Source organism: Lynx rufus, unplaced genomic scaffold, assembly GCF_022079265.1.
Source record: "Lynx rufus isolate CCGP_SWC_20201006 ecotype Redwood Valley unplaced genomic scaffold, mLynRuf1.p SCAF_6, whole genome shotgun sequence".
Lineage (NCBI taxonomy): Eukaryota > Metazoa > Chordata > Mammalia > Carnivora > Felidae > Lynx > Lynx rufus.
This window is the reverse complement of record NW_025814878.1, coordinates 58,882,034-58,897,584: the sequence shown is the minus strand read 5'-3', so window position 1 is coordinate 58,897,584 and position 15,551 is coordinate 58,882,034. Positions and strand designations below refer to the sequence as shown.

The 15,551-nt window shown below is 39.7% G+C and overlaps 1 protein-coding gene across 8 annotated transcripts in view; it reads left to right on the top strand.

Moving 5' to 3' along the window:
* Positions 1 to 15,551, top strand: part of KLHL32 (kelch like family member 32) — a 192,880-nt gene that overhangs the window by 50,845 nt on the left and 126,484 nt on the right. The gene's annotated exons all lie outside the window — the stretch shown is intronic.

The following is a 15,551-nucleotide window of genomic DNA, read 5'->3' as shown; positions in this document are numbered from 1 at the left end:
TGAGTCTTGAAGAATGTTGGGAGTTCACTTTTCTACTAAATTTTCCTCTTTAGAGGCTTATTAAACTGTATGATATTATCCACTTTCTTTTCTAGAGCTAGTAGAGTTTGAGGTATGTTTCATAGAATAATTGAGGCAAAGTCTGGCAGCTGAAATAAAAATAGTGGGTAGAAAGGGAAAAAAATCATCCATCAAGTAGCAGGTGCAAAGGGAAATAGAAAGGAAGTGGATCACAAATTCAGGGTTCAGCCCAGCCAGATTTCATGCCTTAGGAAATTCAGGTGGACAGTTATTGTTCACAGATTTGCCAAAACAGATTCCCAGTGAGCTGAGTAAATAATGTGTTATATGATTTTTGGTTTACAGATGTAAAGACAGATGGCCAGCTCTAAATTGTGTCTTGTGTAGATTTCTCTCTTCACATCTGAGATACAGTCACACCCGCATTTGCCCATCCCTAAAGTACTATTGATAACCCGTAGCTCATACTTTGCTGGTATGCAGTGGGAATGAAATAGTAAATCTTGCGTGTTTTTTTTTATAAAACTATCAAAGTAAGTAGTTTTTGTACTTAGTTGCATTAATAAAGAAAAAGTTTAAGCTCAGAAGCTATGGGCTGCAAAGCATTTAAATCATTAGTAAACAGAAGGGCACAAAAATTGCTATAAAGGCTGAGTTAAAACATGCATGCAGATATAAGTGGCTGTATTATTGTTTGCTTTTGATTGCCTTGTAGTTTCTTTCACATTATATAGATAGATAGATAGATAGATAGATAGATAGATAGTGCCTGTGGCATAAAGGATTTATGAAACATGAACTATATGAAGGGGACTGTTTGAAGAGTAAGAAAACTGCTTGGGAAGAAGTTTGCAATCATACTCATCAGTTAGGAGTCATATGCTCATATTCCACTTTTATGAGGAGAAAGGAAAGCCAATAACTGCTTTAAAAAAAAAGCAAGCCCTAGGGCCAGACCCAGAGTTGCATTTATTCTGCCCAGTGACCTGTTTCTGATGTGTCCACCCACAGAGCGGCAGCCAGCCTGCAGCATATAGCAGTAACTCATCTGTTCAGATTGTGTGCTGAGGGACAGGAAGTGGGCTGGCATTTCATGGAGCATCTTCTGCAAGAGCAAGGGCACTACCCTAGGCACTTTATGTGTGCTGTTTGAATTCATCTTCTAGACAGGTCTGCAGAATGCAATGATCCATCGTGAAGATGATGGGCCCGGGAAGGTGCAGGGAATGACTGAAATCACTCTCCCAGTGAATACAGACTCAGTGAGTCAAGTCAATCTTCTTAATTTCAAATCCATTGTTCTTTCTTAATGTCCTAGGTCACTGAGGAAAGGTTAAGTCATATTTGTTCCACTTTGTTGAAGGAGGCAGGGAAGCATTTGGACATTTTAGAGAGTGACCTGCTCTCATCCTGGGGGCCTTTGCAACACTCAGTTCATGGGGGCTCCAAGTTGCTGCACTGGTAATATGATTACTCTTTGCTGCACAGTGGACATTGATATAGTCTTTCTTGGACAACATCCATGGTACTTTGTTTTCTTAAACACCAAAAATGACTTTATAATAAGTCTGTTTTCCCTTTAAGATGTGAAGAGAGGTAATGGCAGAACGTGAAATTGCAGTATGCTTGGGAAATGAAAGCTGCTTTCTCTTACTATGGAATCAAAGTTAACATTAAGCAGAGTTTGGCATATGGAAGTAGGAGTAAAAGCATAGTTCTTCCGCTTCTTGGTTTTTTTTTACTATTGTGGATATTTGCTAATCTATTGTCTTTTATTTTTTTTTAAATTTTTTTTTTCAACGTTTATTTATTCTTGGGACAGAGAGAGACAGAGCATGAACGGGGGAGGGGCAGAGAGAGAGGGAGACACAGAATCGGAAACAGGCTCCAGGCTCTGAGCCATCAGCCCAGAGCCTGACGCGGGGCTCGAACTCCCGGACCGCGAGATCGTGACCTGGCTGAAGTCGGACGCTTAACCGACTGCGCCACCCAGGCGCCCCTAATCTGTTGTCTTTTAGTCATCATATAGATTTGTAAAAATGAGGGTTAACATTGAACTTCTCTACCGATAGCTATTTTTACTGGCAGTTGATTATACCTTTAGTCAGTGGTAGTAGGCATAGTATAAAATATAAGTATTTTAAGTGTCTGAAAATTGTTGCTGTCTTGAGAGGTACATTGGAAGTAGAGTGGGTGTGATGAATGAATGCCGCCACGTGTGACAAGACGTGTGCATGTTCCTCCTACATACTGCTCTAAAGCATAGCCTTCTCAAACTTGGTCACAGATTTCATCCAGAAATTTTAAAGAAAGGGCAAACTTTTCCCCTAATGCTAATACATCCTCTGAAAATGCATGCACTTTTCTTATTAAGAAGCCTTACATAGGGCTGAGCAAGCACACATTCTGCCTTCCCACTGATGAGAGACGCACGCCCTTCTTGGGGCACAGCTTGTGCAGAGGTTGGGATGCATCGCAACCCTTGTGGGTGTCTGCACAGCTATATAGAGCAGAAGCAGCCATGAGGGGCAAAGGAGCCAGGCTGCTCTCTAGGTCCTGTTCTGGGCTGGCACTGGGAGTGAGGGCAGAAGCAAATGGTGTGATGTAAACTGTCACTGGGCAGATCTGCCTTAGCGGGGAAAGGACAAAGTAAACCTAAGAAAACGCAAAGTCTCACTTAATTTGGTGGGAGAGACTACCCGTTACCTTGGCCTCCCTTAGTCTGCTCACTTTCCAACTCTGGCCAGGAATTCATTTGTGTTTCAGATCAGGAAAGAAGAAGGGGAGGAAGAAGAGACAAAAAGGGATTCTGATGAGGACGTTGCCTGGGAGGAGGATTCCCAGTCCTAACTAGACAAGAGGTCAGCCACTCAAGAGTCAGCAGGTGTTGCTAAGAAAGCCCAGAAGATAGTGAGGAGCAGTTAACACCAAGACCGTTCTGTAAAGAGAAGAGCCCTGCTTCTGGAAGGACTTTCAACCTCAAAGGTCCTAGAATAGGCCCCTAGGAATTTGAATAACTAAGGACAAAATAGGAAGCAAATAGTGCTGAGAACCACAATGAAGTTCACTGTGGCACACTCTGGCCCTGGTGGTGTTAAGGAAGAGAGGCTGTATGCCAAGTACTGTGCTAAATACCTTCCTTAGATTGGACCAAGGGGTTAAGCCTAATTAGCTTCCTCTGACTCTTGTTCTGTTCCTTGTAGCTTTGAGAGAGAAACTATGTATCCAATGATAGTGGCATTTGTAGTTTCCTTTAAAATTCCCCACCTCCAGGTACTCCCAGCTTTGTCAGCCATGAACCAGCCATGTCATATCTGGGCATCTGAAGAGAAAGGACTCTTTGCTTTCCATATGCCCTTGCTTTTCTCTTTATCATTTGGTAACTCCAGCCTTGGCTCTTCATCACATGGAAGAACCCATGTCCTTGGGACTCCCATCCTAATTACCTTCCTCTTATCCAGAGAATGCTTTAGTACAATCTTCACAAGGAGATTTTGTGTAACCATTAATATTAATATTTTAAAGTCTTTGGAAATATAGTAAAGTATGATACTCTATTAAGTGAAAAAAAAAACGTTTTAGCCATAATTGTGGTTATGTAAAAATATTCATGCACCAGAAATTGTAAACTCAAGGAAACTATCCCTTAATATTCATGCTCTGTGCAGCAAGGTTTTTCTTCCTGATTCTGATTTGATTCCTTAATAGGTTCACATTATTATTTTTTTTTTTACGTGGCACTGATATGGCATACACTGTAGCATTCCATTTTGGTGATCATCAAAACTGTATTTATTCTCCACAGCCGAATATTTTCCTCTGTAGACCTGAGCACTCAGACCCAGCAGCAAACTGACAGGAGTCTTAATTGGAACTGCTTCTCATGGACCATCCCTTCAGGGATAGATGTGTCACTTTCCATGCAAAAAGTCCCCATAAGATTTGCTTATAAACATAACCTGGTTGAACTAAATGGTAGCACATGAACAAATCTGGGAGAAGTTTTTCTTAAATGCATCACTGGGGAGCCATGTTCAAGGCTATTCAATGATTTAAATATTTTAGCTGTAGAATCCTTTCTTCGCCTAGCAGTATCTACAGAAACCTGGCAAGCAAAAAGCCCCTAGGGTCCTTGTACCATGCCCCAGGCTTTGGAGGCCACAGTCCTAAATCCACATTCTGAGGAAGAATATTTTGAATTGTGCAGAAAGTGATCCTTTTCTCCTTCCCTTAATTCCTGTCAGAGCTGTGCCAGAGTCCACACTGGAAGGTTTGAGAGTGAAATGAAGGAAGTTTGAATGTCATCAGTGATTTTTGCTTCCTTGGATCCTTTGAAATTCTGCATTATTTGCCTTTGGAGAGATTTTCTGTTTTATCAGTGGGTCATTGAAACACACACACAAGCAGGTGTGTCCCCTTTCCGGCTTACTGTTTCAGGGTGAAGATGTTACCTGTTCCTGTTCATGGTTTCACAGGAAGCAATCAACTGACTTGACAGACAAGAACCATATGCCAAATGGAATTTTCATGGCTTCCTAAGTTGTTAAGTAAAACAATAAACCTTGACATGTTTTGGTGGTCAAAAGTGGTAAGGACAAGTTGGGGACCTAATCTTCTCTTGTGAAAAAAATGAAAAGTGAGATTTCAAAAGTCTGGGTCCTGACTGACCCCCAGAAGCTTACTTTTCTCAGCTGAGAACCAAGAACCCAAGCACTCCCTGGCCTGGAAGCCCATCTGTTCTTTAAAGGGAACAGTTGATTCACACAAAGTGAAGTCATGGGAGGACCTCCTCCATGTAGAGCAGGACCAGTTCTAATTAACAGTCTCTACTTCATGCCAGCCTGTTCTCCCGTATTTGTGCCGTCTGGTCAGAATGTACTCAGGTGTAGTTTATACTGCAGGAATTATAAAGCCATTTGCTCAGCATATCCACATCTAAAATATCTCTGTGTAATGAAGTATAATTGCGACACACTTCTGAGATCTGCTTTCATTTGGTAATAAAACTGATACTTTGATTTTTTTTTTTTAAGTTTCCTGACTCTTCCTTAATAATTTGCAAGTTTGGGTTTCCGAGGTGTCCCATAATCACTCTGCAAAAACAGAATGGCTCCCTAACCAATGCAAAATTTGATTCAGATGTTAAGACTGGTAATGCCACACACGTGCCAAGAGGATATAAAAAGGTTTATTACTCACATAATGAGGCTTTCTGGGGAGAGCAGGGTGGCTCTTAAGCAGGCCCAAAGATGGCTTCAGAGGGCGTGTAGGGGGTGATTGGCTTTGACTTTTGTTGTGGTTAGGGGTTGGGGCTGGAGGATTCTCCACTCAGGCAGGAGCTCATGTGGTTTGAACTCCTACCAGCACCAAGGAAGAGAGCACTCAATCTTTCCTGAACTTTTCCCCAGATGCGGGGCAAACAGGAAAGAGAGAGGGCTGGGGCTTGAAAGCTGTCAGTAGGCAAACATAAGAAATGGAGTCAGACCTCAGTTACATTAGTCTAGCATTCTTCTTGAGTGAGAGTCACATTTTATTTTTTAAAAATTTTAAAGTGTTTGTTTACTTATTTTTGAGAGAGAGGGAGCATGAGCAGGGGAGGGTCAGAGAGTGTGAGAGAGAATCCCAAGCAGGCTCTGCGCTGTCAGCTCAGAGCCCCGAGCAGGGCTCAAACCCAAGAATAGTGAGATCATGACCTTAGCAGAAAGCAAGGGTTGGACGCTTAAGTGAGCCATCCAGGCACCCTGAGAGTCCCATTTTAGGCATAGATATTTTCCTTTGAGACATTATGAAACTCAGTCACTTAGGAAAACAAAATGTGTTTAAACAATATGCCAATAGTGTATTTGATCTTTCTTGGCATTAATTCCATGCTGAGGAACCCATTTGTGGGCCACGGTGCTTGAACTTGTGTAGAGAACGTGCATAGTGAGAACATGATTAGGGTCTCTGGATATCTGAGATAGCATTAGATGACAAGGATGAGTGTGGCCCCTTTGTGTTTTAATCTTCTCTGTATTATATACTCAATTCAAATGAGCTGGATTTGTTGCCTCTCTTTACTCTCCTTCCAACTCTACCTCCCACCCTCCCTCTACTGCCAGTATAAGGTATGGAAAGAGAAGTATTTCCTGTATGCTCTTGATAATGACTCTGTTGTCATAAGTGGGGCAATAAACAGTCAGTCCTTTTCTAGCCAATGTCCTCTAGAGTAGAATCGGCTAATATCCAGCAACTTAAAATAGTAGGTCAACCCACTTAGTTAATTCAGGGTAGATTTTGCACTTCTATGCACTTGTTTCTTTTGGATGTTTTGGCATCCAAATCGTAGCCAAACATTTTACATTTTGCGGTGTTCATCTCAAATTTTTCCTTTGCTGTGGTGGATGAGCAGTAACTCTTGTTTTAGAATATTTCTAAGCAGAAATCAAAGCAGAATTTCTAAACAGTGTTCTTTCTTGATCATTGGAATTTGTGAACACTCTGAATCCTCCCCTAAGGAAATCCTACCCTTCCTTTAGGTGCTCCATCAAGTCAGCTGTGAGTGGAGGGAGGTTAACAGTTTATTTCATGGAGGAACTTGATTAGCTTATTAATTTTCATAAGAAGATGTCAGCCTATTGATGACTTTTTAAAGTACGTCAGCTTTTCCCCTGATTCGGCAAAAGAACATAATTACACTCCAGCCTCAGCCTGTTTTCTGGGACAACTCTTACTAAAGGTTCATTTGGGAGAAATTATATTCATAATGGGTTTCCAGAAGATACACAGTCTGTCTATCAGGCTTAGTGATTCTCAACCTCATCTGTCAGGCCTTAATATAAAAAGACAGCATTGAATGTCTTAGGTTATCCTGAAATGAAATTCTTAGACAGTATAACGTACCCACATAAATTACTCTAGATATCAATAAGAAATCTTAACCATCTATGAAGAATAAGTAGAAAGTATAACAACAATAATATCTTCAGTATATATATGCTGGGGCAGAACTCTTTCAAAAAATATAATGAAATGATTTTCTAAAGTAGTAAAATTACATACAAAACAAAACAGGAGACTTTTCTTGGCTTTTATTGTGGTAGCACTCCTGGAAAATTCAGTTTATCTTGATACCAAACAAAAAACAAATTGTGCTTATATGTAAAACAGAGCTAGATTCTGGGCTCAGACTTTTATAAATAAATTTTTCACTTCTGTGCACGTCCAGCAGGCCATTCAGATGTGCAGGACATAGGGCATTTCTGTGGTTGGTGACTGCCCTGTACATTGCATGACATCTAGCATCCTTGGCCACCACCCAGTAAATGCCAATAATGTCCCTTCTACTGGGACAACCAAAAATACCTGCACAAATTTCTCTGCTGTTCCCTAGAAGGTTAAGAACCACTGATCAGCTGTTCTAAATTTTATACCTGGATCAAGGTAGATAATCAGAAAACTGAATGTCTGAGTTTTAAAGAATCTCTTCATTAACTTTTACTTTTTATACAAAATACATTTAAAAAATTTTTTTAAACATTTATTCATTTTTGGTAGACAGAGTGTGAGCAGGGGAGGGGCAGAGAGAGAGGGAGACACAGAATCTGAAGCAGGCTCCAGGCTCTGAGCTGTCAGCACAGAGCCTGATGCAGGGCTCGAACCCACAGAACCATGAGATCATGACCTGAGCTGAAGTTGGACGCTTAACTGACTGAGCCACCCAGATGCCACAAGCTAAAATATATTTTTGATGATATTAACAGTAGCACCAGGTAAGTCATCTAATGACACTCTTAATGTCTGCAGGAAAATTTCCATTAGATCTCAGGGCCTGGAGAAGCTAGCATTCACTTTAGTATTTGTATCTTTTTATCTCATATTAGGTTACGTTTCTTTTTTAGTTTGATGCTAGAAAGCTTAGAGCCATGTTTGTGACCTACTTTCAATAGTTATAAGGGTATAAAAACACATGTATGTATACCCCTCCTTTCCTGATCTCATATTACTTTTTGTCTCCTATTTTCTCTTAGGTTGAGTGGCTTATGTTCCTAATTTTTAAATACTTGTATTGATGCCTCAGATCCTATTTATAAATAAATAAATAGGGTAAGTAAAGAGATTGGGAACCTCCGAAGTCTTTGAAATCCCGGAGGTACTCTAATGTTATTTGTGGGCACGAATAAAGTGGTAATACACCCTATTAGTCCTGCCTTTGAAAATGAAGTGTCTGCAAATTCCCAAGTTGTTCCATAAATAAACCATTCCACTTGCTTTCTAAAGTTTTTTCCATCCTTGTTTTCAGCACTAAAAATAGGGCATATCGTTTTCATCTTTGAAAAAAAAAAAACAACAAAAAACCACCCAAGGGGTGCCTGGGTGGCTCAGTCAGTTAAGCATCTAGCTTCAGCTCAGGTCATAATCTCACTGTTCATGAATTCCAGCCCCTTGTCAGGGTCCCTGTCTGCACAGCGCATGCTTGGGATTCTCTGCCCCCCTCCCTCGCCCCTCCCTTTCTCTCACTCTGCTTCTCTCTCTCTCTCTCTCAAAATAAACATTTTAATTTTTTTTAATGTTTATTTAGTATTGAGAGACAGAGAGAGACAGAGCATGAGTATGGGAGGGGCAGAGAGAGGAGGAGACATGGAATCTGAGGCTCCAGGCTCCAAGCTGTCAGCACAGAGCCCGATGTGGGGCTCGAACTCACAAACTGCGAGATCATGACCTGAGCCTAAGTCGGACGCTTAACCGACTGAGCCACCCAGGCACCCCATAAAATAAACATTTTTTAAAAAATCACCCAAAATGTTTACATGAACCTAAATAGGAATAAAAATGAAAAATAGTATTCACTAAATAGGAATAAAAATGAAAAATAATATTCATCCAAATTCTGTTCACCCAAAGTCTAACTTATTTACACATTATATGTTGTTTCCCTGGTTTATTTTTCTTTTTCTGGCCTTTACCCATATGCCTAAGTAGTTTTATATAGATTTTTGTGACTATAATTTACTTAATTTCTTCTCTGGAATTAGATAAAAGTACATTACTCCACAGTACATAAATTCAGTTTCTATCCTGGAGTTAGATAAAAGTACATTTATCCATAAATGCTGCCTTATTGTAATCTAGTTTTTTCATTCATTTGGATTATTTTAAATAAATTCACAGACCTAGACTTACTTGGTCAAAAGGAGAAAAGTATTTTTTGTGAGAACTGCCTTCTGAAGGAGTTTTGCAATGGCTGCTGTTGGACAACTAGCTTTCTAAACTTTTCCCCTTAAAATAGAATACGTGAGCCCTCTGCTGGAAGCATTTAGTATTTGTATCCGTAGTACCATGTTGGAGTTTTACAATTCCAAATGTAGGATGTTTAAAAAGAAAACAACCTGGTAGCAAAAATATATAGTCTCTGTGGTTGATTTCAAGATAAAAAACAACTGGCTAACCAGAAGCTTTGAGAAGATTTATATTACGAGTACGTTTTCCATTTGAATAGAATAATGACGCAGACATTCAAATGAAGGACTAATCTGAACACAGTGAATGTCCTAAGTTAACTTGTGAGTATTTTATTTCTTTTGCACACTTCATAAAAAGCATCCATTTATAGTTTATTTTCAAATTGAGAGCCACTAACTCATCAAATACTTAATGAGCACCTACTTTGTGTTAAGAACTTACTAGATGCTAGGGATGCACTGAAGAAAAAAAAAATACATGCTGAATGCTTTCTCAGAGTGGATTGAATAGTGGTTAGAAATGCCACATCAGCACACCATTGCATTATTGGAAATGGATTACTAGGGGCCTAAAGTATTTGGAACATAGTGAAGTGCCTGGGGATGTTTGATGCTCCAAAAGTTATAATAGGAGAATGAATAATTGAGCCTTCATAGAGTACTACCTGAAAAATAACAGGCTAATTTGCATTTTGCTTTGCGGGGAGAAAAATAATACCTATATGATCTATGGTAATTGAATAGATACAGCTCTTGAAAAATCGATCATAGCCTTGCATGAATCTGTCAGGGTAGAAACAGTTTGGCACAGCCCAAAGAATATAGCCACTGACCTTAGGGGGAACCAAGCCTGATTCCAGTCTGTGGCAACTTTGGAGAATTATCTGGTGCATCCTACTGTAAGTATCCGCTCTGTAGTTGCTGGGGAAAGTTACCATTTTCACTTCAAATCCACGATTCCAAATCTTGGACGGAAACTCATCTTTGCCAGACAGTGCTAATTGGTTTCCAAGTTAATTTGCTTTCCTCTTCTTCCTGGTGCTTTTCTCATTTCTTCTCTCTTCTCAAACCCTGCCCACCCCTCACCCCATTACCCTACTTCCAGTATACCGAGCACAAGGAAAACTCACCTTCCTTTGTGAAGATAGGTGCAGACAGGAAGATCGGCATCTTTTCACCATCAAATCCCCAGTCCCCTGTTCCTGTGCACTTGTTCTGTGTATTTCTGTCTTTCATGGTGGAAGAGGTATCCTTGCTCTGTCAAAAATTAATCTCTCCACATAAGCTCTGGATCATACTCCCTCTGTTCCTCTCAGGCTTCACTCCCGAGAGTGTCTGTCTCTTCTGTCGTCACTTTCTCCTTCTCCGTTGGAACATCCCCACAAGCGTATAAACATGCTCTATTGCTCATGTTTCAAATTCTGTTTCTTGTTCATATGTTCCCCTTCAGCTACTACTTGTTTCTCTACTTGCCTTCACAGAAGAACTTATGAAAAATGTTGTATGCACTTACATTTACTCATTTTCACTCATTTTTTCACTCATCAAGTCTGGAGACTTCCATCATTCCACTGAAATTGCTTTTGACAGTCACAGGTATTGCCAAGCCAATTACATAATGTCACCATGTCATCTCAGCTTCATTCAGTGCAGTCAACCTGCCTCTCCATTGAAGGCTTTTCTCTCTTGGCTTTTGTGACACCACATTCTGTGCCCCTTAGGTACCCTCCCCATCATTCCCTTCCAGATGACTGCTTGCTCCTTTCCCTCTATAGGTTCTGAATTCCTCATGTGTCAGGTTCCTCCTATTTAGTTTAACTGGTTTCCTTTGTGTTGTCATCCAGAGCCACAATATTTTGTATAATATTATACTATTGACTCCCAGTCCCCACTTATACCGCAGACCAGGGATTGGAATACTCTCTCTGTGAAGTGCCTGAAAGTAAAGAATTCATCTCTGCAGGCCACATAAAGCTCTGTTGCAACTACTCAACCCTGCTCTGTAGCATGAAAACAGCCAGAGACAAATATGTAAATGAATGTGCTATGTTCCAGTAGATGGAATGGCTATGTTCTGATAAAATGAAATTTTTTCGGGTACTGAAATTTGAATTTCATATCTTTTTCACATAATGCAATACAGGCACGTTTCATTTTTTGTGCTTCGCTTTGTTGAACTTTGCAGCTTTGTTTTTTCAGCAATTGAAGGTCTGTGGCAAGTCTGTGTCCAGCAAGTCTCTTGGTGCCATTTTCCCAACAGTGTTTGCTCACTTTGTGTCTCTGTGTCACATTTCGATAATTCTTGCAACATTTCAAACTTCTTCACGACTATTTTATTTGTTATGATGATCTGTGATCAATGATCTTCGGTGTGTTGTAATTGTTTTGGGGTGTCATGAACTGCATCCATAGAAAATGGGAAACTTAATGGATAAGTGTTGTGTATGTTCTGACTGCTCCACTGACTGGCCATTCCTCTTTCTCCTTGTCTTTGAGCCTCCTTATATTGAAATTAAACTAGTTCATCTCCCTACATTGGCCTCTAAGTGTTCAAGTAATAGGAAGAATCTCAAGCTAGAAATGATTAAGCTTAGTAAGTAAGGCATATTGAAAGCCAAGATAGGCCAAAGGCTAGGCCTCTTGCACCAAACAATTATCTAAGTTGTGTTTTGTCTTGAAAGAAATTGGAAGTGCTATTCCAGTGAAAAACACATGAGTGGTAAGAAAGCAAAACAGCCTAATTGCTGATATGGAGAAGATTTTAGTGGTCTGGAGAGATGATCAGACCAGCTACAACATCCCCTAAAGCCAAAGTCTAATCCAGAGCAAGCCCTTAACTCTCTTCAGTTCTATGAAGGCCAGGAGAGGTGAGGAAGCTGCAGAATAAAAGTTCAAAGCTAGCAGAGGTTTGTTCAAGTGGTTTAAGAAAAGAAGCCATCTTCATAACATGAAAGTTCAAGCTGAAGTAATAATGTGCTGATGTAGAAGCTGCAGCAAGTTATCCAGGAGATCTGGCTAAGGTACAGTTTTATATTGGAAGAAGATGCCATCCAGGATTTTCATAGCTAGAAAGGAGAGGTCAATGCCCGGCTTTAAAACTTCAAAGGACATGCTAACTCTTTTGTTAGGGGCTGATTCAGCTGGTGGATTTAAGTTGAAGCCAGTGCTCATTTAACATTCTGAAAATCCTAGGGCCCTTAAGAATGATGCTAAATCCACTCTTCCTGTGCTGTGTACCTGGAACAACAAAGCCTGGATGACAACACATCTGTTTGCAGCATAGTTACCTGAATATTTTAAGTCCACTGTTGAGACGTAATGCTCAGAAAAAAAGATTCAAAGTATTTTTGATCATTGACAATGTACCTGGTCACCAAGAGCTCTGATAGAGATGTGCAGTGAGATTAATCTTGTTTTCATGCCTCCTAACACAACACAACATCTATTCTGCAGTCCATGGATGCAGGGGTAATTTCAACTTTTAAGTTTTATTATTTTAGAAATACATTTCATTAAGGCTCTGGCTGCCGTAGATAGTGATTCCTCTGATGGATCTGGGAAAGTAAATTGAAAACCTTCTGAAAAGGATTCAACATTCTAGATGCCATGAAAAACATTAATGATTCATGGGAAGAGATCAAAATATCAACTTTAACAGGAGTATGGAAGAAGCTGACTCCAGTCCTCGTGGATGACTTGGAGGGCTTGAAGACTCCAGTGGAAGAAATAGCTACAGCTGTGGTGAAAATAGCAAGAGAACTAGAATTAGAAGTGGAGCCTAAAGATGGAACTGCATTGCTGCAAGCTCATGATCAAACTTGAATGGATGAGGAGCTGCTTCTCATGGATGGGGAAGGAAAGTTGTTTCTTGAAATGGAATCTGCTCCTGGTGAAGATGCTATGAAGATTGTTGAAATAACAACAAAGGCTTTAGAATATTACACGCACTTAGTTGATAAAGCTATGGCAACATTTGAGAGGATTGACTCCAATTTTGAAAGAAATTCTGCTGGGGGTAAAATGCTATCAAGCAGCATCAGATGCTATAGAAAAATCATTCATGAAACGAAGAATCCATTGATGTAGCAAACTTTGTTTTATTATAAGAAATTGCCATAGCCACACCAGCCTTTAGCAACCACCACCCTAATTGGTCATCAGCCATAAACATCAAGGTAAGACCTCCACCAGAAAAAAAGATTATGACTTGCCGAGACCTCAGACAATGGTTAGCATTTTTTAATGGTTAGCATTTTTTAAGTATTTTTATTTATTTTTTTTATTTTTAAAAAAATTAAAAATTTTTTCAGATTAAATCTTTATTTTTTTTACTTTTTATTTATTATATATTATTATTTTTAATATAATATATTGTCATGTTGGCTTACATACAACACCCAGTGCTCATCCCAACAAGTGCCCTCCTCAATGCCCATCACCCACTTTCCCCTCTCCCCCAACCCCATCAACCCTCAGTTTGTTCTCTGTCTTTAAGAGTCTCTTATGGTTTGCCTCCCTGCCTCTCTGTTTGTAACTTTTTTCCCCCTTTCCCTTCCCCCCTGATGTTCTGTTAAGTTTCTTAAGATCCACATATGAGTGAACACATATGATATCTTTCTCTGACTGACTTATTTCACTTAGCATAATACCCTCCAGTTCCATCCATGTTGCTGCAAATGGCATGATTTTATCCTTTCTCATTGCCAAGTAGTATTCCATTGTATGTATAAACCACATATTCTTTATCTATTCATCAGTTGATGGACATTTAGGCTTTTTCCATAATTTGGCAGTTTTTGAAAGCGCTGCTGTAGATATTTGGGTGCATGTGCCCCTACGAATCAGCAGTCCTTTATCCTTTGGATAAATTCCTAGCATTGCTATTGCTGGGTCATAGAGTAGTTCTATTTTTAACTTTTTGAGGAACCACCACACTGTTTTTTAGAGCGGCTGCACCAGTTTGCATTCCTACCAACAGAGCAAGAGGGTTCCCATTTCTTCACATCCTCACCAGCATCCATAGTTTCCTGATTTATTCATTTTAGCCACTCTGACCGGTGTGAGGTGGTATCTCTGTGTGGCTTTGATTTGTATTTCCCTGATGATGAGTGATGTTGAGCATCATTTCATGTGTCTGTTGGCCATCTGGATGTCTTCTATGGATAAGTGTCTATGTCTTCTGCCCATTTCTTCATTGGATTATTTGTTTTTCGGGTGTGGATTTTGGTGATACTATATTAAAAAAATGTTTAATGTTTATTTTTGAGAGAGAGACAGAGTGGGAGTGCAGGAGGGGAAGAGAGAGAGGGAGATACAGAATCCAAAGCAGGCTCCAGTCTCTGAACTGTCAGCACAGAGCCCAGTGTGGGGCTTGAACTCATGAACTGTGAGATCATGACCTGAGCTGAAGTCAGAAGCTTCAGGAGCTGAAGTCAGGAGCCACCTAGGCACCCCAACAGTAAAGTATTTTTAAATTAAGGTATGTACATTGTTTTTTAGACATAATGCTACTACACGCTTAACAGACCACAGTATGTTGTGAACATAACTTTTATATGCACTGGCAAATCAAAAAATTCATTTGGCTTGTTTTATTGCAATATTTGCTTTATTGTGGTGTGAACATACAGTACCTCTGAGGTATGCCAGTATCAAACTTTTGTTTTTTCCCATTTTAAAAAGTTAAAACCATTCTTAGATATTAGTAACCCCAAAACTGAAATACTTAGAAATAAATCTAACAAAATACGAACAAAATCTATATGAGGAAAATTATAAAACTCTGACAGAAGAAATCAAAAGAACCAAATGGAGAGATTCTGTGTTCATGTTCATGCTGATGTTCATGAGTAGGAAGACTCCTGTTGTCAAGATGTCAGTTCTTCCCAATTTCCTAATTTGACCTATAGATTCACTGTAATCATAATCCTAGTGAGTTATCTTGTGGGTATCAACAAAGGGATTCCAAAGTTTATACGGAGAGGCAAAAGACCAAGGATGACTAGCAAAATATTGAAGCAGAAGAACAAAGTTGGAAGACTGGCATTACCTGACTTCAAGAGTTACTCTAAAGCTACTGTAATCAAAACAGTGTGGTAGTGGTGAAAGAATAGCCACACAGATCAATAGAACAGAATAGAGAACCCAGAAGTAGACTCACATAAGTGTGGTCAGCTGGTCTTTGACAAAGAAACAAAGATAATATAACAGATCAAAGATAGTCTTTTAAACAAATGGTGATGGCACAATTAGACATCCACATGCAAAAAAAAAAAAAATGAATCTAGACAAAGACTTTACATTCTTCAC